Below are 2106 nucleotides of genomic sequence, written 5' to 3'. Positions count from 1 at the left end.
CTAGTGTCTGACCACAGGAGTGGCAGAGGCAAGGCAGACAAATAGTGAAAACCCAAATAATTGAGGCAGAAGCGTGTCAGGTATGTTAGGTAGTGACAGTAAACCAGCAGCTAACAAGGCTCCCTGGATATGGGGCTAGTGACCCAAGGGTCAGGAGGGTAGCAATGGAACCGTCGGATCGTGAGGATTTTCAGGGAGCACAGGAAAAAAATGACCTGGAAATAATGAGATACAAAGAGTGAACCTGCTCCATCAGTGGGCAAAGGTTATGGGGGGAGAAATTATCTTTTCTTCTGGAGGGAAGCAGTGTCCTTGGGAAAAGCCAGTTTCTATGAGAGCAAGAGAAGGTGCACGTTGGGGAAGACTGTTTCAGGAGGTAGGGTGAGTCGGAGAAGAGGACAGAGCAGGGATGTTGAGCTCCCATGGGGATTAGCGTGAGGAATGAGGGAGGGGAGCCTACGAGTGTGGAGCTTTTCATGAGAAACTTGAGCAAGCACAGGGCACAACTGAAGTTATTCTGGTCTAAAGAAAGATTGTGGTGTCAAGTGTTGAGGGGAGGCAGGTCCTACCACTAGAGGCCTGGGCAAGACCTCGTTTTCTGTAGAGTCTGTAGAATAAGTACCCAGCATCCTAGATGTCTTTGTAATGTCCTGTTCTTAAAATTTACAGGTCATTAGTAATCATCAGCACCTTAGATGGGCGGATCGCTGCCCTAGATCCTGAAAACCATGGTAAAAAGCAGTGGGATTTGGATGTGGGATCCGGCTCCTTGGTTTCATCCAGCCTCAGCAAGCCAGAGGTGAGAATTTTCTGCTAACTGTCGACTGGAAAATGTACTTGTAATGAGCAATTGTTGATGTTAACAGGCTCAGGACCCTGCTGCCTGTGTTTGAGACCTGTCTGCCTCTCACAGTCTGTGTCCCTTTTGAGCCCTTAACTCTTCTGTTCCTTAGTTCCCCTCCTGTACAGGAGGATAGATAACAGCACCTACTCCCTGGGACTGTTTGGAGCATTAAATGAGTTAGTCATATAAACAGATAGCTGAGGATACTGTCTGCCATATTGAAATGATACATCGTCTGAGCTGTAAATGATCGTTTCTTATCACAAGATCCTTAGACATAATAAGAGAAACGCAAATTAGAATGTCATAGAGGTTTTTTTAAGGTAGAAATCCATACTGCAAAATCCCATACATGGTTGATCCCTGTGTTTTACCTCAAGTGTGTATCCTAATGGTAATCATAATTTGAAATTTTCTTGGAATGCAGTTCCAGACAAAATTGATTATTTATGGAAAATATGTACTTAGTAATTCTGAGCTCTAGAATGGCAGCAGGGTGAGAGCATAGATTCAAAGAGACCTTGCTTCCAGAACTACTCTGCACACGACGATGTCAAGACTTGAGCAGGTGACTTGGCCCCTCAGAGCTTTGGTGTTCTCCTCAGTGAAGTGAGGGTACTACTGCCTGCTCGGGTAGGGTGAGGTGGGAAGGAGGGAAGCTTATTTTGCTCACTTTTGGTATGACTCTGATGAGTGAAGCCTGTCTTCATTTCTGGAGCTATATTCTGTTGCTTAATTCATTTAAAAGTAAACCCATCTTTTGAGTTGTGACTGCTAACATTGAAGCCGTCACCTCTGCTTTTCAGAATGCCTCTGCTTTCTACCATATTGAAAAGTTCCTAGAGGACACTCCCGAGGGGAGTCCTTTTTTTTCTTTCATCATTTGTCTTTTCCTTTAAAAAGCTTCCTAGCTGGTGTTAACCTTGGAAAAGACAAAATCTAACATGAGGGGCTTGAGAATGACCTGAATGTTGATGACAGAATTTTCCAATGAGGAAACTGCTACCACCGACTCATTTGTAATACCAGACTTCCCTGTGCTCTCCAGTAAGCCCAGCCTGCATCTTTTCTGATGCACCCAGGCAGGTACTGGAGGGGAGCAGCACTACCAAATTTCCACATTCACTGTGTGCTGAACCCTGACTAAACTTTCAGTGTGCCTGTTATTTGTCAGACAGTATACTGAAAATACCTTTTAAGAATAGTGAACTAGCCGGGCTCGGTGGCTCAGCCTGTAATCCCGTGCCTTTGGGAGGCTGAGG

General features: G+C 45.1%; 1 protein-coding gene across 1 annotated transcript in view; it reads left to right on the top strand.

Moving 5' to 3' along the window:
* Positions 1–672: 672 nt before the first annotated feature.
* EIF2AK3 (eukaryotic translation initiation factor 2 alpha kinase 3) overlaps positions 673–2106 on the top strand; it is a 65616-nt gene continuing 64182 nt past the window's right edge. Inside the window, exon 1 of the mRNA XM_008062617.2 lies at positions 673–799. The gene's annotated coding sequence lies outside the window, so the exon portion shown is untranslated. The remainder of the gene's footprint in view (positions 800–2106) is intronic.

The sequence above is a fragment of the Carlito syrichta genome, unplaced genomic scaffold (genome assembly GCF_000164805.1).
Source record: "Carlito syrichta isolate Samal-C Ts95f unplaced genomic scaffold, Tarsius_syrichta-2.0.1 Scaffold305760, whole genome shotgun sequence".
NCBI classification, from domain to species: domain Eukaryota; kingdom Metazoa; phylum Chordata; class Mammalia; order Primates; family Tarsiidae; genus Carlito; species Carlito syrichta.
Note: the sequence above shows the minus strand (reverse complement) of the source record. Positions and strands in the feature narration are given on the sequence as shown.